Genomic DNA, 20,608 nt, shown 5'->3' on the forward strand with positions numbered 1-20,608 from the left:
ACACAGTGTTTTCATTTGAAAAAATAGTCATCTCATCTGTAAAAATGGCTTACTTAATCTTTTCTTCAGGCCTTTTCTCTTAGGTTAATTCTGTCAAATCCTGACTATGGCACTGCATTTATTGACAGTGAAAAAAGTGCACTGCACACTAGAAGTTTTATCCTTGCACCTAATTGAAATACAGATATTTTGGGATAGGTTTGGTATGTTCATAACTGAAATTATTCCTAAAACTGGTAAAAAAAAAAGTTTAGAATGTTTGCTTTGATGTAACTGACCTTATTATAAAAAAATAAGTGATATACCCTTGATTTGTAAATTAATATATCTAAAGATCAATGAAGACAACTGAAATGCTGCTTTTGCAATAATTCAGTAAAGTTTCTATGAGTGAAAAGCAATTTTGATAATGTCATTGAAGTGAGTAAAGGAATGAATTCATTGTGAACTTTGAGGAGTGAATCCATATTCTCTAAAATTTAAGTAATTTATCACAAAATTACATCAGATCAATGAGATGGTACCTTATATGATTTTATAAAATTAGATATTAATCAATTTCTGTATATTTTAGGTTCATCCACTAGATTGTTCATTTCTAGCTCTGTGTCAGACACTGGGTTCCCTAAATCAGTTGTGTTCTAAAGCAGATTCATGGGCTTGAGAGTCCTCCTTAAGGAAGAATGCAAAGCTCATTGTTTGCACTTACATACGAATGAGCCCAATTTCGTAGACCAATTATTGCTAACAACTAAAGCCTTCTTAGAAGTAACCTACTGAATGAGTTATTCAGCCTTACTAGATTTGATATTCATAGACTAAAATTATTGCATTACCACAAATAACTGAGGATTCTAATTCAGTACTCTATTGAGCTTTGTGGTTCCACCAACTCCTGACAAAGTCTTGCTGTATATGAACACGTGCAGGCGGTTGGAATTCCCATAATGCTCAAGGTTATTTTCATGCCAGTGTATCATCAGTGTTATATTTGAGATGTTAACTATTCTTAATTATTGCTGTTCTTCCACATTGCCTTTTAAAAATTATGTGAGGTTTTATATTTATGAATTTTTATACTTTTGTAATTGCCAGTTATCATTTGGCTGCAATTTTCTACTTCTCAGTTTTTAAAAGTCATTATTATTCTGTTCACTGGACTTCAGTTTTTTCTTTTCCCTTCTAACATGAATGAATCTCCATTAGAAAAAAAAATGGTTGAGAACACCTAAAACCATAATAGTACCCTAAGAATCTGAGTACTTTGTATCTGAGTAATTATAAACAGTTTAAACCAAGGTAAGAAAGGCATATGCTTTGTGTTTCATTTTAAATGAAACTTGTTACAAATCCCCTCATGATGAACGGAGGTGTGATGTAAAACACACTACTCATTAGAAATGCTACCTGTTTTATTTTGGGGAGCATTATTAAACAACCCTACTTTGTTGACTAAATGTAGTTAGTAATTTATGATATTTATTTATTATGGCTATTAACATCACCACTTATCTTGGCTAATTTTGTCCTTAAGCATTATGTGAGATGATGTAGTTTACTTTCAATCAAGGATTGGTGGAGTTTGATACAGTAATTAGATTAGAACTCCAGTGTCAGATTTGCTTTCAAATGTATTTTCTATTCATTAATTTTGGGTTCCATTTGCTTACTTTTTAACCTTCCCTCCTATTTTCTAAAAACGTAATTTGTAAATGGATATGTAGTGAACATCTGTGGAAAGAAGTATTTCTCCGAGGAGAAATTTCAAAATAAGTTGATTCAGCTCTTACAGTGTCTTAACTCTTAACTGTTATAGACATCTTTTTTTTTTTTTTGGCTGAGCGGCTTGTGAGATCTTAGTTCCCCAACCGGGGATTGAAACTGGGCCCTGGTAGTGAACATGCCAACTCCTAACCACTGGACCACCAGGGAATTCCCTAGACATCTTTTTTTTTTTTTTTTTTGCGGTACGCGGGCCTCTCACTGTTGTGGCCTCTCCCGTTGCGGAGCACAGGCTCCGGACGCGCAGGCTCAGTGGCCATGGCTCATGGGCCTAGCTGCTCCGCGGCATGTGAGATCTTCCCAGACCAGGGCACGAACCCGTGTCCCCTGCATCGGCAGGTGGACTCTCAACCACTGCGCCACCAGGGAAGCCCCTAGACATCTTTTTATCAGTGTTATTTTTGCTACAGTCAATGGACTTATTAATACTTTTCGTTTTAGCCTAACAATACTGGTATTCACATTTTGACTTGGTATTTGCATCAATTTTTCTGTTTTTTTGTACGCTGACAGTATATAATGTTTTTGTCAGTCACTGGCAGTTGAATCTCTATAGCCTTAATACTGCCTTTTTATGGTGTTGGAGATACTGTTCTCAGACTTTCTGATCTGTTGGCTTGTTATGCTTTAAATCTCATTCAAACTGCCTGTCATTTCTGTTAAGTTATTCTTTGGAAGTAAGTTTGAATTAATCCGCTGTACTCATTTTAATGGCTCTTCTCGCCAGTGGTAAGCCACATTTATTATTGTGTTGTTAAAATAGTATCATTTCATATTTGCAACCAATTTATTTATTTATTTAAAATTTTTTTTTAATTTATTTAATTTACTTTTGGCTGCATTGGGTCTTCGTTGCTGCGTGTGGGCTTTCTCTAGTTGCAGCGAGCAGGGGCTACTCTTCGTTGCGGTGTGTGGGCTTCTCATTGCGGTGGCTTCTCTTGTAGCAGAGCACGTGCTCTAGGCACGTGGGCTCAGTAGTTGTAGCTCGTGGGCTCTAGAGCTCAGGCTCAGTAGTTGTGGCATACGGGCTTAGTTGTTCCGTGGCATGTGGGATCTTCCCGGACCAGGGATCGAACTTGTGTCCCCTGCATTGACAAGCAGATTCTCAACCACTGCGCCTCTAGGGAAGCCCTGCAATCAATTTAAATAGACTAACACACTGCATGTGTTCCAGTAATAATTGATATAATTTGATATATGGATGAATTAAATTAACTCCTGAACTGGTAAGAGTACTGATTCAGACCATAATTGTTTTTGGTAGTAGTACATTTAAAACTCTTGATCTAAGCTTACCATACTAGTTGAGCAATGCCAATTATTTATTTATTTATTTTAACATCCTTATTGGAGTATAATTGCTTTACAATGCTGTGTTAGTTGCTGCTATATAACAAAGTGAATCAGCCATATGTATACATATATCCCCATATGTATGGGGATATATGTATACATATATTGGGTATCTCCTCCCTCTTGCGTCTCCCTCCCATCATCCCTATCCTGCCCCTTTAGGTGGACACAAAGCACCGAGCTGATCTACCTGTGCTATAGCAATGCCAATTATAATACAGATAGTTTGGAAAAAGTAAAAATATAAGGGTATTTTTATATGACTTTTAAGTATTACCACAAAATAGCCATTTCCCAGGAGGTCTTTTTCAGCTGTTACGCTATACTGTATTATGAACCTTTAAGCATTGATCAGTATTAATTAGAATTATTGATCAGAATTAGTCATTAACACCACTGAACTAACTGTGTCTACCTCTTCTTCATTAGCCCTGATGTTTTGGTCATATAGTTATAGCCATTGTATCAACCCCACTGCCTTAAGTGTGCTTCCACTCCAGATGGAAGTCAGTCCCGTTAAGCAAATTTCTGTTAAACACTTTGTGTTGAGTATAGTGATGTCTTCCTAGCTACAGTTTCTGTTGTACAAAATTCTACATATGTGTATTTGTGTACTTGTGCTTTTCCCACAAATGTGAGAACTTAGGATACTATATTTGCAAACATATGTGTGATTTTTCTTGAGCATAATTTTTAAAATTACAACAAAACATGGGATCTTGGGAAGAGAAAAAGGAGGTAAAATATATAGAAGAGAGGTGTACGTAGATATTTTCCTAATGAAGTGTGGGAAAAATATAGGAAACCAAAGGAAAGAAATTGAGACACGTGAAAGCTTCAGAGTAAGAGTAGCATTCTACTGTGGTTGTTTGTACACTGGCATTAAGTTCTCTTACACATAAAACTATGCATTAGGAAGGGTTTCAAGAACATGTCACAGAATACTGGCATTTTCTCCTTCAATTAACCTAGGTTACATAAGGTAACTGAATCATAAAATTGTGAAACACTTATCATTTGGTGGAGATCCAAGGAAAAATACTTCTTAACATGCATATTTATTACAAAACAAAAACACATTCATAAGCATCTTGAGAAAATTGATGGGCTAAGGAATCCCAAAGAGTTTTTAGGAAGAGGAGTTGTTATTGAACAAGGCCAATTATTATTATTTAAAAATACTTAAAATGGGGCTTCCCTGGTGGCGCAGTGGTTAAGAATCCACCTGCCAATGCAGGGGACATGGGTTCAAGCCCTGGTCCAGGAGGGAAGATCCTGCATGCCGCATAGCAACCAAGCCCATGTGCCACAACTGCTGAGCCCACGTGCCACAACTACTGAAGCCTGTACACCTAGAGCCCATGCTCCACAACAAGAGAAGCCACTGTAATGAGAAGCCCATGCACCACAACGAAGAGGAGCTCCTGCTCACCACAACTAGAGAAAGCCCATGCACAGCAACGAAGACCCAATGCAGCCATAAATAAATAAATTTATTAAAAAAAATAAAATTAGTTAAAATGCCATTAGTTCGTTTATTTAATGAGCTGTTTGTCATTATTTTAGATTCACTTATAGTGACAATCCCCTAACTGTGCTTTAGCTATAAGGCCTTAAATACTTCATTCCTACTTTCTTTTACAGTAACGGGTTTTGGGAATATAACTGTTATGTTGGTAAGTAATGCTAGGCGAAGGAATAAAGTTAAAACAACTCCAATACTTGAGGAAAACAGTTATAAATACTAAGAGTATTTATAGCAATGCCCCAAATATAATATGCCCAAAGAGTATTTTATATAAAAAGAATTGCATTTCTTCTATTTGAAATGAGTAAAATATACATGCATCAAAATAAATTCGAGGTAGAACAAAGTAATACATATAAAGAAAAGCAAAACCAAAAATCAGAAGAAGATGCAGATGAATATCCAATCTTTGGATAGGAGGAAAGGACCTTTTTTAAATCACAAAAGCAATCAGAAATCAAAGGAAAAAACAGTTGATAATTCTTGTTGCATAAAAATTTTTAAGTTTGTAAAAGTTGTAAAGTTTGTTTAAAATTTAAAGAGTAAATAAATTAGAGAAAATATTTGGCCTTAGTATGTCAATATATTAAAAAAAAAAACCCTGATATAATTCAGAAGGGAACTTAAGCAGATTTTTTTAAAGGAATTATACATAAAAGCTTTACTTTTCTCACTTCCCAAATGTTTTAAAAATTAATTTTTAATTCTGGCAAAGATGCAGTGGGTATAAAGTTGCCATATGTAATAAATAAAAATAGGAAGCCCAGTTAGATTTAAATTTCACATAAGCAACAAATATGCAATGTTTGGGGCATATTTATATTAAAAGCTTATTTTCTGTTTATCTGAAATTCAGATTTAACTGACAGCTTACATTTTCTCTGGCAGTCCTAAGTGTGGACTCCCTCATGTAGCTGGTAGGAGTTCAGATTTTAGTAAACTTTTTGGAAAGTAATGTGTCATTAATACACCAAGAACCCTAAAAATAGTTATGACTTTTGACTTAATAGATTTAATTCTGGTAAATTAGATCAAGGAAATAGTCGGTTGACTAGAAAGATATGGGTATGAGGAGCTGAATTTGTAATAGAAAATTAGGAACAAATATATAGTAAGGGGATAGGTTACATAAACGTATCTTTGCAGTAGGGTATTAAGCAATCCTTAAAAATGAGGTTGAAGAAGAGTGTTGACTTGGAAAGATAAGTGAAAATCATATTACAAAATGGTATAATAGGTGTCCTTTTTCCAAATACATAGAAATAAATCTTAATGTATATACTTCCAAATGGTAACAGTCCCTGAGTATGGGTGATGGGGTTATGACTAAGTTTATTTTATTTTTCCTTTTGTTGTACTTGTGCTTTCTGATTTCTGTATAATGAGATGAATTATGTAAGAGTTATAAAAAATTATAAATTGCTTACATCTGTACACTAAAAAGTCTCTTGGAGTGGATGTATAATGAACTAAAATCCAGTGGTTTACTACTTACAAGAGATGCATCTAAAAATTATTCAGAAAAATCACAAATGAAACAATGAGCATACTTGTATCAAACTAAGTAAAGCATCAGTATTAATATCACATTTAGTAGAACTTATAGCAGAAAGCAATGCATAGGATAATTTTAAAATACTGCAATACAAAAATATACCATAGAGAAAAAAATAATGACAGCCAGGGGAAGGAAGACTTTTGGAAGTAGAATATGGAATTGAGAAAAAGAGGACATGGCAGACTTCAGAAAACTGACTAAAGAATTTGGAAGAGGTTCTTAACATGGAACCATTGGTTGAAAAAAATCCAAATGTACAAGGCCCATCACTTCTTAAAAGTAGAACACTGCATAGAAAGCTTTTTGACACATCATAGTTTCATGAAAAGGACTAAAGCTATTGCTGTGGAGTAGACTGGTGAGGAAAATGTGATGTCTGAACCACAACATAATGCTCTGAATGGCATATAGGTAAGGTTTTTGCAAAATCAGGCCTCTCAGGAAATAGCAGAGATATGTAGCTAGCAGACTTAATACTGGAAAAAAGTGGTACATTTTGGTTAACTAAACCAATTGTAAGTTTGTAATAAGTCTTTTATTTAAAAATTCCAGGAATGCCTAAAAAGATTATAGTCTTGTGCTATACAATGATACTAACTTATAGAATTCAACAAGGTTCGTTGTTTTAATATACATCTTACTATACAACTATTAGTCTATTTTCAATTACACAAAAAAGAAATGATGATACTTAGGATTTTAAAAACATAATCAAAATGGTAGATACCACAATAAATTTTCCAAAGCAGAAACAATTAACATTCTCATACAGTGAAATAGCCAGTAAATCTCAAAATGTAAACCCCAGCATGGCTTCAGCATCACTTGGGAACTTGTTAGAAATACAAATTCTAGAGCCCTACCTCGAACCTACGAAATCAGAAACTCTGAGGGTAGAGCCCATGTTTTAAAATTTAAAACTCAGTGTTTTAGCAAGTTCTCCAAGCTATCCTGATGGATGTTAAAGTCTGAGAACCACAAAATTAGATAAGATAATGAAAGTTTAAGCAAAAATCCAAGCTTCTTGGAATTAAAAAATAACCATAGTGTCTAAAAGGAAACAACGAATACAGAAACAGATTCCTCTGAATGTTATCAAATATTGTGAAACTCCTCTGTGCAAAGAAGATACTGTGCTAGACACTTGAGGATTATTAATAAACAAAGGGGTAGAAATACAGCCCTCACTGAGTTTTCATTTTAATGGAATTATGTAATGCTGCTAAAGCTAGATTTTTTATTCTATGAGCAAGACTTTTATTAAATAATTTAGAAGATGAAAAAGAAGAAAGCAAAAGGAAGACTACAGTAAAGATAAAAGCAATGATAGTAAATGCATTAGAAAATCGGAAAATAAGTGAAGAAATCACAAAATAGTAAATGTGGAAAGTCCAGTAAAAATTAGAAGTAATGGAGGTGTTATAACATGCAGAAAACATGTTAAATATGTACATATAACTTTTCACTATCAAATTTGAATATCATGAAGAGGATGATTTCTAGGAAAATCAAAACTACTTAAAAAAATCTAATGCTATTCTACCAATAACAGAAAAAGAATTTTTTTAAGTTACCCAGTTAATTACTTCCCCCAAAAGGCTCCGGTTCTAAATGGTACTGGTGAAATCTTTTATCCTTAAGAGGAATAGATAGATCCATATATAGAACATAGAGAAAAGTCTAGAAAGCTGTCCAGTTCATTCTTGTAAGCAAATATAATCATCCAAACCCTTGGAAAACATGAAAATTATACATCACTTTCACTTATGATTATCCATATGAATAATATAATATTAGCACATAGATTTAATAGTATATTAAAAGAATAATTTACCATGGCCCAAAAGGGTCTGTTCTTTGAATATAAGTATGACAGTTTGCATTACTTACTTTTCACAAATATTCATTCTCCCTTCCCCACACTGTTGAAGGAGTATATTTCTATACCTCATTGATGCTGTGCTTGACCATGTGACTTGCTTTGGCCAGTGGAATCTGAATGATTGTCAGATTTGCCATTTTCAAGCACAAGCATTAAGAACAATTCCATGATTCATCTCAATCCGTCTTTTCTCCTCTGTTTTGATGACTGTTGTTCCTTCAGACTGGACACAGGAGGAAAGCAGTGGAGCTGACCTACAGTCAACCTGCAGGCTGTAACAGAGCTTGCAGTCTACAGCCTTGATGTAACATGTTTGTGTTACAAAGATTTGGGGTTTTTTTGGTTACTGCAGCGGAAGCTAATATAATAAGGATGCTTCAATATCAAGAAATGTATTGATATCACATTGTATCAATAGGTAAAATAAGAAAATCATGTACTGTTTTATCCATTATATTTACGAAATCATTTAGTGAAATTCCATACTTAAATGTTTTTTGAAAAGCATAACTTAGAAGACTAATTCCTTCACATGTTAAGATGTGTATTTCAAACCAATGCCCATTTTAACCTTATTTAAAAATAAAATACTAAGTCATTCCTTTGAAAACTGGGATAAATAGGGAATTCTGCTCTCACCGATTTTTGCATTGAAGTGTTCTGCAAATTCTAGAGAAGGTAGTAGGAATGTAGTGGAGGAGAGAAAGTATTATTATTATTATTATTATTTTTTTTTGTGGTACGTGGGCCTCTCACTGTTGTGGCCTCTCCCATTGCGGAGCACAGGCTCTGGACGCGCAGGCTCAGCGGCCATGGCTCATGGGCCCAGCTGCTCTGCGGCATGTGGGATCTTCCCAGACTGGGGCACGAACCTGTGTCCCCTGCATCAGCAGGCGGACTCTCAACCACTGCGCCACCAGGGAAGCCCCGAGAGAAAGTATTATTAACAGAGGTTATGCTGGTTTAACTAGGAAGTTGCAACGACTTACTGAAGACTCTGTTATGATGCCCGTTGGGAGACCACACCCTGAAAGGATGGAGTTCTTTTTTACATGATATGTAAATGCTTTAAATCAGAGACCAGGACTTCCCTGGTGGCGCAGTGGTTAAGAATCCGCCTGCCAATGTAGGGGATATGGGTTTGATCCCTGGTCTGGGAAGATCCCACATGCTGTGGAGCAACTAAGCCCGTGTACCACAACCACTGAGCCCACGCGCCTAGAGCCCGTGCTCCACAACAAGAGAAGCTACCACAATGAGCAGCTGGCGCGCCGCAGCAAAGAGTAGCCCCCGCTCGCCACAACTAGAGAAAGCTCGTGCGTAGCAATGAAGACCCAACGCAGCCAAAAATAAGTAAACAAAAAAATAAATAAAATTTAAAAAATATCAGAGACCATTACATGGTGCTGTTTCCCTCATAGGCTACGTGGTTCTAGAAATTAAGTGAATGTGTAATAACTCGCAGAGTTTTTGCTTTCCATACCACAGCTTTGAGCGCTTCTGGTTTAGAGTTCTTAGTCCCCAAGCACAGAATGCTTCCATCAGGGACACAACAGTGATTCCATTTAATTGGAAGATGATACTTCCGACTAGCAATTTGTGACTCCTATGTCACTGAACCAACACAGAAAGAAAAAAAAGATGCAGTGATTAATCTATGTTACAATGTAAAAATTGGGTTGGAGGCAAAAAGGACTATGTTTGGATCCTAGGAGATTCTCAGGGGGCACATCTTATTACTTCCATGCCCAATAGTAAAGGTAAATGTAAAACTATAGCAACCAAAAAAGGCAGAACAATTGAGGAAGCACACCCTTCAGGAATGAAGGTTGGGTCACTCAGGTAATAGGCTCAGAGCAGTCAAGGTTTTGGCTGAGGGTAAGGGAAAGATGGAATGGGTAAAGAAGAAATCCACAGATACCATCTACAACTGTGACACTAATTACAGAAATGAGTATCACCTTTGCATATTTTCTTCTTGCTATATGCCTGTGTTTATATATACTAACCATTTTCTTTCTCATTTTTATTTTTATATACAAGCTGCTGGAAACAACTTTATAATTTAGTTTTTGGGTAACAGAATATTCAGTGAAACTGTGACTAAATTTGAGGATTTATTACTATAGCCTGTGATGGACGCATTAACTGTTCAGACTATGTATGTATCTTTCATTTTGGGGAAAGGGGAGAGCTTTTATATTTGTAAGGTGGATAGCTGTATCATGTTAGTTGGAAATATATTTTGTTGCTATATAGGAATTCCAATATGTGTAGAAAGTTGCATATGGAAATGAATGACCAAAGGAATGAAGTGTGCCCATTATCAATATATTGCCTCTCAGTTCCAAATTTCCCTTCCTTTCCTGTTCTATGAAAACGGATTTGGGACCTTTAAACTTTTTTTTTTTTTTCCCTTTGCCAGCTGTCAATAAAGCTTGTCAGCAGAGGGTACTGGAAAGGCGTTATAGGAAGAAGGGGTTTTCCTTCCTGGTTCCAGTGGGCCCACTTGGTAGATTCATGTTGCCTGTATGGCTTCTCCAGCTCCCAGCTCTTGCAGTACAGGCAGCTATTCCAGCACCCAGCTCCTGAACTACATGACAGTCAGCAGTGCCCACTGGCTAGCAGCTACCCCCTCCCTGGCAATTCCCATTGGGTAATTTTGTATCAGAGTGTCTCCAAGGATATACTTCCCTATGAAAAGATGCTGCCAGCACCCTAGTGGGGGATTTCCAGCAAGTTTTGCTGGTGCAGCTCCACAGTGACTTCTGTGTTATTCCGTGAGCCATGGTCATGCCCACTTCAACAAGGTCTGAATCTCAGGTGGGAGGGAGGGGGTCCTTCCTTAGGTACACCATCTCAGCTCTAGGGATAGTGGCTTCTCCTTAGATCTCCAATTCTGTAGTTTTTAAGAGGTTTTGTTTTATTCTTTTTTTTTTTTTTTTTGCGGTACGCGGGCCTCTCACTGTTATGGCCTCTCCCATTGCGGAGCACAGGCTCTGGACGCGCAGGCTCAGCGGCCATTGCTCACGGACCCAGCCGCTCCGTGGCACGCGGGATCCTCCCGGACTGGGGCACGAACCGGTGTCCCCTGCATCGGCAACCACTGCACCACCAGGGAAGCCTGTTTTATTTTTTTACTAGTCAATTCTTCATTCTTTGAATACTCAGCTATATGTAATAATTCTTTATATTAAATCTGTTCAAATTGCTATATGGTTTCTCTCTCTCGGGGATATGAATTCTGAAGAATAGAAAGAAAAATGAACAAAGTCTCAGAGACCTGTAGGACACATGAGCATACAAACATGTATGTATCAGGAGCCTTAGAAAGAGAGGAGAGAGATAGAAGAATGTGTGAGGTAAGAAAATTTGTGAAGAAAAGACCCCAACTTTCCAAATTTGGTGGAAAATTTTAATCTATGTACCTAAGAAGCTCAATGAGCTTTAAAGAGTATTAACCAAAAGAAATCCATACCAAGATACATTAGAGTCAAACTGTTGAAAGCCAAAAACAAAGAGAGCATCTTGAATCCAGCAAGAGAAAAATGACCCATCATATACAGTGCAACCACAATAAGATTAAGAGCTGACTTCTCATCAGAAATAGGGGCCAGAAAGCAGCAGGATGACATATTCAAAGAAAAAACTGTCAACCAAGAATTCAACATTCAGCAAAACTACACTTCAAAAAAATGAAAAAGGAATAAAGAAATTCTCAGAGAAACACAGACAATTTGTTGTTAGCAGATTTGCCTTACAAGAAATACTAAAGAAAATCTTCAGGCTGAACAGAAATGACAGCGGATGGAACTTGAATCCACATGAACAAGTAAAGAACAATGGAAAAAGTATGTTAAAAGACATGGAGGGACCTTAAATGCATATTACTGAATGAAAGAAGCCAATCTGAAAAGGCTCCATACTGTATGATTCCAACTATATGACATTCTAGAAAAAGCAAAATATGGAGATTGTAAAAAGATCAGTGATTGCAGGGAGGCTGGAGAGAGATTAATAGGCAGAGCGCAGAATGATTTTTGAGAGTGAAAATGCTATGTGTGATATTTTAATGATGGACACCTGTCATTATACATTGGTCCAAACCCATAGAATGTACAACACCAAGAGTGAAGCCTAATTGAGTGATGTGATGTGTCAATGTAGGTTCATCCTTGGCAACATATGTACCATTCTGTTGAGTGTTGTTGATAATGGGGGAGTCTCTCTATGCCTATGTGGGAGCAGGGGGTATATGGGAAATCTCTGTACCTCCTTATCAAATTTGGGTTGTAAGCCTAAAACTTCCATAAAACAAAGTCTTATGGAAAAAAAGATAATTACAGAGGTAAATATAAAGGACTATATAAATACTTGTTTTTTGTCTTTTATTAACTGATTTAAAAGACAATTGCATAAGACAATACTGTGTTATTGGGCTTATATACAGATAAGATATGTGACAATAATAACGTGAAGGGGGAGGAAATGGAGCTATATTGGAGCAAAACTTCTATATTTTTCTGGCATTAAATTAGTATTAATCTGAAGTAGATTGTGGTTACTTACAGTAGATTGTACTAAATTAGATTATTGTAATGCCAAGAACAACCACTAAGAAAACTTTAAACTCCCCCCAAAAAAGGAATTAAAGTGGTATACTAAAAAAATCTATTTGACATAAAAGAAGACAGTAAAAGAAAAACAGAGGACAAAAAAGTCTTGAGACATATGGAAAACAAATACCAAAGTAGCAGAAGTCCAACTAATCAATATTTTCATTGCATGTAAATAGGTTAAGTCCTTCAATCAAAAGGCAGAGATTGTCAGACTGCATTAAAACAAAACAAAACAAGATCTAACTATATGCTGTCTACAAGAGACAGGTTTAAAATTCAAAGATACAAGTAGACTGGAAGTTAAAATCCTGGAAAAAGATATACCACACAGACAGTAACCATAAAAGAGCTGGAATAAATATTCTAATATCAGAAAAAATATACTTTAAGACAAAAAACTCTTGTGACAAAGAGGGACATTTCATAATGAGAAAATGGTCAGTTCAATAGGAAAATAGAATAGTTATGAATGTATACATACTCAACATATATCCCCCAAGTACAGGAGTCAATAAATGACAGAATTAAAGAGAGAAATAGACAATAATAGTTGGAGACTTCAACGATCTAGTCTCAATAATTGATAGCACAACTAGATGGAAAATCATCAAGAATATCTTTTATATCACTTAACATTTAATGCTGTCAGCCAACTTGACCTGACATTTATAGAACACTAGCAGTGAAATGAAAGCAAGATGCATGTTTTTCCAAGTGTTTGTGGGTGTTCTCCAAAATAGAGCACATACTAGACCATAAAACATTTCAGTATATTTAAAAGAACTACAATTATAAGAAGTAAGTTCTCCAACTGTAACAGAAACAAATTAGAAATCACCAACAAAACGGGAAATCTTTTTGTGGTGACAGAAATGTTTTAAGGGTGGATTGTGGTGCTGGTTGAACAGCTCTGTAATTTATTTTAAAAAAATCATTGAATTGTATACTTAAAATATAAATTATACTTCAGTAAACCTGTTTAAAAATTAATGAGAGTCACAGTCACCATAGCAACAAGAGTATGAACTTTTAGAATACCTTTAATGAGAAGTATTTGTGGTCTATATGAATAAAAAATGATAGAGCTTTGAGAGAATTAGAAGTAGAAATTATGCTTCTGTATATCAAAAATAGTGCTTCAAGGAAGTCAGCTACTTCCAAATTATTTTATAGATTTAATTCAATTCCAGTGAAAATCGTAATGAAATTTTGATTTGGTTTGCTTTTCAACTTGGCACAATCATCCTAAAGTTCACCTGGGAGGTTAAATACACATAAAAAATGTACAGAATATTTTGAAAGAAAGAGAAATGAGTTACACAAGATATACTAGACATTGAACCATATTTTAAAACTATGATGTCTAAAATATTGTAATGCTGATATAGGAATAGAACAATCATTGAATGAAATATCCAAGAAATATAACATTTTACATATCTTAGTACATATTAAAAGACTAAATTACAATATAATTTGAAATGAATAATTCGGTAATTTTTATTGAAATAAATAGTTGAATTTAACCTTGCAATTATACTCTTGGGACTCTCTTTTATGGAAGTAATCCTAAAATGGGGTAGGGCAAAAATATTAATTGTAGCTTTATTCATAATTATATAAAATTTGAAACAACCTAAACACTGAGTAGGGAATTAGTTAAGACAACATAGTTAATTTACAACTCACAAGTAGGAATATTATGCTGTTATTAAAATGATTATAACTAGTATGTCATTATAAGGGATAATGCTTGTGAATTTTATGTTAAGTGAAATATAGGAAGTAAAATCACATAAATGGTGTGATTCTGACTACAGAAACATAAAGATAACTGTAAAGGGAATAATAGGAAATACATATGCCAATATGTTAATTGTAATTATGTGTTTTATTGTAGTCTGAGTAGAATTTTTTATATTTATAACTTATAAAAGTGAGCATTTTCATTAATTTTTTTCAATAATTATATCAATATTTAAAAAATTCATAGCCAATTTTTCAAAATTCATAGGAAATTTTTTTGAAAAAGATTTCTATTATTAAGATCCTGGTTTTATTATACTGAAGGTTTGGTGAACATGCCAAGTGCTTATTTCTTTCATGAGCTTGTGAGTTTCAGTTATATCTTCTCTACACTTTCAAGTATCCAGCTCAAAGAATAGTAATAGATGTTTAACCATATTTTAAAGGTGCAGTAATTATATAGTGTAATACTGATATAGGGATAGATAACATTAATTAAATATACAGGAAATGTAACTTCTTTTAGCCTCTGAATTTGGCAGTGAATCTCAAAATTCTGTTTGTATCAAAATTGTCTGATCCCAACCCCATAGATTCTAAGTGCAATACAGTTCTGCTATGTGTTTCTTAAAGGCAGTGGTTATAAGGCAGCAATTCTCCAACTTTACCCTGTATCAGAATCACAGCGGGCTTGTGATTCCTTCAGTTACTGTTTGTGTGACCTTAGGCAAGTTACCTAATTCTCTGTGTCTCAGGATCCTCCTCTGGAGAGGAACTGAGGATAATAATAGTACCTTCTTCATGGGGTTATGATAATTATGTGCATTAATATATGTAACTTGCCTGTACCACATATAGTTAGTACTGAATTAATATCTGCTATCATTATGCTAATGATCTTATTACAGAGGAAAAGTATGTAACATTTATCAAGGATTTGTTATGTGTTAGGAATTCTATTAGGCACATTAAAGATATAAATGCATTATCTCATTTATTCTTCATATCTGTCCAATGAGTTAGAAGTTGTCATACTCATTTTACAGCTGGGAGAAGTGAGGTCCAGAAAGATTGAGCTGGCTGGATATGACTGAGAAGAAAAGCCTTGGGGTTGCAAATTCCCCAGAGAAAAAGTTAAGTCATGTGCCAGAAAATGTTGGGATTAGGATAGAAAATGTGTGGTTTATTATAAAGACCGTCCCGTTAGTTTGTAAATTTTAAGTGTGCAAATTTTAAAAGTGTACCTGGGTTTTTCTGGATTCATGTTAGGATATTTTGATATAGTAGGTCTGGAATGGGGCCCAGGAATATTCAGTTACAACAAGAGCCCCAGGGGATTCTGAGCTTGTGGTCTGAGGACCACAGTTTGAGAGACTAGCTAATGTTCTGAAATAACTATGGAAAGATATTGTGAAGTAATCACAGAACGTTTTAAAATGTGCTTAAGGTTGTATATAGCAAGCTAGTACCTGAACTGAAACTAGTATCTAGGTACCCTGACACTTAATCCATTGCTCTTTTTCAATCTAGAGACCTCAGACCTAGGTTTTCTCTGAGCCCAGAATCCAGTCAGCTGGGCCTCAGCAAAGCTGCTGTAGGCGAGAAGCCTTGTTTATTTTAAAGTGGAGCCCAGAGCAGCTGAGAAGCTGGATGGCTCTAATTGTCTGCATAAACTCTTCTTGTGAAATTTCTCGAAAAGAAAAGAGTTACCCTGTTAGATATAAACCTCTTTTCTTATGAAATTTTGTTGTAATTGGAAGGACTGTTTTTGCTACAAATTTCAATGCCCTGGTTAAATTCTCACGAAGTTCTAGTGCTGTTCTGAAATATTTTCTAAGTTGTTGATCATCCTAAACAACTGTTCCTCTTCAGTCCTACCCACACATAGCCAGATGTTTCTAGAGGATGGTGAGCTAATGGAAAGAGCAAAACTTTGCAGTCAGAAAATATTGGTGTGTCTTGTCATGCTGTTTACCAGCTAAGGGACTCTGGGCAAATCTCTGATCCTCTCCATACTTTAGTGTCTTCACTTAAAAACTTGAGAGAGGGGCTTCCCTGGTGGTGGTGGTTGAGAATCTGCCTGCTAATGCAGGGGACACGGGTTCCAGCCCTGGTCTGGGAAGATCCCACATGCCGCGGAGTAACTAGTCCCGTGAGCCACAACTACTGAGCCTGCGCGTCTGGAGCCTGTGCTCTGCAACAAGAGAGGCCGCAATAGTGAGAGGCCCGCGCACCACGATGAAGAGTGGCCCCCGGCTTGCCACAACTACAGAAAGCCCTCGCACAGAAACGAAGACCCAACACAGCCAAAAATAAATAAATAAAGTAAAAAATGATGAGGCCTTCCCAGTTTGAAACATGATTAGCCAAAAAATGATTAAAAAAAAAAAAAACTTGAGAGAAAGGTATTAGTGCTTAATATCAGAATTTGGGTAAAAGGATTTTGCTGATTGCTCTGTGATATTCAATCTTTAGTTAGCATTAGGTTCATTTTTATAGTCCTATGCTACCATATTCATTTCTGAAGCCCCAGATTTGGGGATAATCATGTTTCTTCCTCAGAAACATATGTGACACAACAGTGGCTGTGGAGCTTTCTCAGACACAGGTTTCTTAACTGGTGAGGCAAGAACTGCTGAAAGTAATAACAAATGAAGGTTAATGCTGTTTTATTTGCTGTTAAGACTGGCATTTTGCACAATGTAATGGACTCTCAGTATATCAGATTTCTTGTAGAGAAATTCATAAAGAAATGGAAGTTATAAAATCAAGATGATGCTTACTTGTTCTTCTGGAATAATGATGTTTAGATATTCGTAAAGGATGCTGTCAATATTTATTCATCCCCTTCCTGCCTCCCTTCCCTTTTTCCTTCCTTCCATTTATTTCTCACTTATTTATTCCCATTCTGGAAATGACTTATAAAAATAATTTTAAACATTCTGGGTTTGTGGCAGGTTTATCAACTTCTACATGCTTAAATTATCTTCCTTGATAATGAATTAGAGACTTAGATAAAGAAAGGCTCCTGCTTCTTACCTGAAGTAGACATTTGGTGATTCATCATGTGAAAAGAGAAAAGGATTTATCAAAGCAACACCCAGCTAGATAAAATCATCCTACCTCTCATTCAGTCTATAGGGCACCATTGAGCACAGTAAGTTAACACGAGATAAGATATCTTGTGCAAAGAAATCCTTAATGTTGCTCGTTTAGCCATAGATATATAAATTAGGATACTGTGTTGCTCATTTAGAAACTTAAATAAACTGAACTTGATATTTTAAAATTCAGACTTCACTTTGGCATTTAAATGACTTGTGATTATTTCCAAGAAATGATTATTTCCAAGTAGCATAATAATCCTATACAGATCCAGAAAAGAAAAATCTCCTTTTGAAGTTGCATATAGTATTCTACAAAAATGTTTTTTAAAGTCTTGTAACCATTAATTTTGCAATGAGCTTATTCAGGGAAATGATTGCTTGCTTTTCTGAAGTTTATGAATTCAAATTCTTGATAAGATTTACTGTTTTATTATTTGTTACACTTTCTTCAGGACAGTAATTGTGTCTCATTTATCTTTATAATCCCAGTACTAGCACTGTGTATACTGTATACTGGGTGATCTGGAAATGTTTGTTTTTTTTTTTTTTTTTTTTTTTTTTTTTGCGGTACGCGGGCCTCTCACTGTCGCGGCCTCTCCCGCTGCGGAGCACAGGCTCCGGACGCTCAGGCTCAGCGGCCATGGCTCACGGGCCCAGCCGCTCCGCTGCACATGGGATCCTCCCGGACCGGGGCACGAACCTGTGTCCCCCGCATCGGCAGGCGGACTCTCAACCACTGCGCCACCAGGGAGGCCCTGGAAATGTTTTTTGAACTGCTACTTTGTTCTTTATTGGAAACTCAGAATGGGAGGCTTTGGGAAGTTTCTTTATAATGTTATGTTTTATTTCCCCAAAGTACCACCTATTTTTTTCAGCTAAAAGAAGTTCCATTTAAGCACAAAACTTGACATTCAGATACACCTTAGCTTTGAAAGGATTTAAATACAATTGGAATACAGTAAAGCTAGAGAAGAGAGAAGTTAAGATGCCTCAAAATATCATGTAATTGGTTTTATGGACTAAATGTGTTCTCCCTAAAATCATATGTTGAAGCACTAACCCCCAATGTGAGTATTAGGAGGTGAGGCCTTTGGGAGGTAATTAGGTTTAGATGAGGTCATGATGGTAGAGTCCCCATAATGGGATTAGTGCCCCTCTCAGAAGATGAAGAGACACCAGAGCTTCTTCTCTCTGCCATATAGGGACACAGGGAGAAGACAACCATCTGTGAACCAGGAAGAGGGCCCTCACCAAGAACCAAATTTGCTGGTGCCTTGATCTTGGACTTTCCAGCCTCCAGAACTGTGAGAAATTCATATCTGTTGTTTAAACCACCCAGTCTATGGTATTTTATTACATATGCATGAGCTATATGTGAATATTATTTTCAGGTTCTGGGAACTTGATATAAATTAAGACAATCACTTACATTGTAGATAGTATCCTAAGAATAGAATATATTTACTTACCTGTCTACCCAGCTATGCCACATTGTAACTTTTTTGAAAAATTTTTATATAAAAATGTTTTTCCCAAACAGAACTTTAACTTGGTTTGAAAACTTAAATTCAAAGGTTTTAGTTTAGACTTTTTTTAAAAGGCCAAAACAGTCTCTATATAGACTGTTTCAAAACATAACATCTTAAGGAAACAGAGGAAATTATTTAAAAGAGAAAAGAATTAGCTTTCAAAAGAAGAAAGGACTGCTTTTGTTTGTTTTTCCCCCTTTCCACAGAATCTAGGATAACTAAAAACATGGGAAATGCCACCTGAAAATGTGGGAGAATTGATTAATACATCTTGTGAACATTGGGCCACAATAAAGGGGTCCTTTCAGGCATCATAAAAATTGTTGCCAGGTGAAGTTGAACAGGTCTTGGCAGCAATATCCCAGAGAGAACCAACCACCTTAGAGAGTATATAACTAAAGAATCCTTTTGTGCACACAAGCTATCCACCATTTAAAAATTCTTAAAACCCCTCATTGCTCATCTTTAATTTAAATATATATATTTCAGAATCAGTAACATTATCAGGTAAGTTTTAGCTTTTTACTTTTAGGCTTTGGTTAGACTGAAAGGATTTAGAAACACAAAATCAGAGCCCTTCAGATAAAGTCCCACACAATTAAATGCAATTTTGTGTTTGGTTTGAGTTCTTTCCATGTCTCTTCTGCAATCTGTTGACAATAGTTCCACAGACTTACATTCTTTGTATGGATGGTGTATTTTTCTCAGTGCCTTCAGTGTAGGCATTAATAAGCTTTAGAAAAGTGTTATTTCTCTCCAAGGCCACTGTTGCTGCCATTGCATTAAAAAAAATGCTTAAGAATCTTGTCTTTCTGTGTTACCTCCTTAACTTTTTTCAGTTTTTTCTTTGAGTTTGCTATAGAAGTTCATAAGTTTGTAAAGTTATTAATCCAGATAAACTTGGAAGGATTTTTCTTTTTTGGTCTGGATTCCTAACAGATAGATGTTAGCTTTGCACAAAGATGAAATCCTGAATGTTGTTAATTTAGATTTAAAAAAGAAGAAGAAAAAGAAAAGAAATGATCTATAGGACTTAGAGTTTAAAACCTTTGCAAAGAACTTGAACAGGTTTTTGACACTCTGATAAAAATTATTTACTTGAGTTCTTTTATTCCGTTTGTTCTACAGCTGTTTGCTTCCAAATTGAAGGTGTTTTTCCCTTGACAGACTCTGTGTGCAGTCCCTGTGATTTTTGCCAGAATTACTCTTTCCTGTTATTTTTTAAATTGCATTACTTAGAAATGCTTCTTTTCCTCCATTACATTTCTTCTGTTTTTAAAATGTCTTTGTGAGTGACTTTAAATGTGTATTACAAATTGGATTTGAGAGATCTTTGCTGGCGTACCTGACTGAAGATCTTTACTGCCTTCTGCCAGTGTATCAAGTTCAGTGAATAGCCATGAAACTTCAGACTGCTCTTCATTTTAAATCCCCTATATTAGCTGCTTTTGAGCACTACTTGCTAATCCCTTGCAATCCAAAGTCATCAAAAAATCATACTGTA

The 20,608-nt window shown here is 35.6% G+C and overlaps 1 protein-coding gene across 1 annotated transcript in view; it reads left to right on the forward strand.

Moving 5' to 3' along the window:
* RFC3 (replication factor C subunit 3) overlaps positions 1 to 20,608 on the forward strand; it is a 244,065-nt gene that overhangs the window by 1,517 nt on the left and 221,940 nt on the right. The window contains exon 2 of the mRNA XM_081214558.1: positions 18,778 to 18,879. The gene's annotated coding sequence lies outside the window, so the exon portion shown is untranslated. The remainder of the gene's footprint in view (positions 1 to 18,777; positions 18,880 to 20,608) is intronic.

This window comes from Mesoplodon bidens, assembly GCF_964165515.1.
Source record: "Mesoplodon bidens genome assembly, chromosome: 17".
In the NCBI taxonomy this organism is placed as follows: Eukaryota; Metazoa; Chordata; class Mammalia; order Artiodactyla; family Ziphiidae; genus Mesoplodon; species Mesoplodon bidens.